We start from the raw sequence: 278 nt of genomic DNA on the forward strand, positions 1-278 counted from the left end.
TTCCTCCGTTCCTCCCTCCCCTCCCTTCCCCACTTCCCCCTCCCCCCTTCCTTCCCTCCCTCCCTCCCTCCAAAAACACTTGCACAGCATGCCATGTACAGGTCAGGGTTTTGGGTGGCATTAACCAGAAGGGTGCAGTCTGTGCCCTGGGGAAGGGACCGTGTAACATCCCGCAGTGCATGGGACAACAGGAGTTGGGTGACGCCCAGGTCACGTGCCCTTCCAGAAGGGCTGGGAGGACAAGGGATTGGCACGGTTGGCAGCTGGGGGGGGGGGCT

The 278-nt window shown here is 62.2% G+C and overlaps 1 protein-coding gene across 1 annotated transcript in view; it reads left to right on the plus strand.

Moving 5' to 3' along the window:
• Positions 1-278, plus strand: part of IGSF8 (immunoglobulin superfamily member 8) — a 70884-nt gene that overhangs the window by 67756 nt on the left and 2850 nt on the right. The window lies entirely within an intron of this gene.

The sequence above is a fragment of the Gekko japonicus genome, unplaced genomic scaffold, assembly GCF_001447785.1.
Source record: "Gekko japonicus isolate JY-2015 unplaced genomic scaffold, Gekko_japonicus_V1.1 scaffold358, whole genome shotgun sequence".
NCBI classification, from domain to species: Eukaryota; Metazoa; Chordata; class Lepidosauria; order Squamata; family Gekkonidae; genus Gekko; species Gekko japonicus.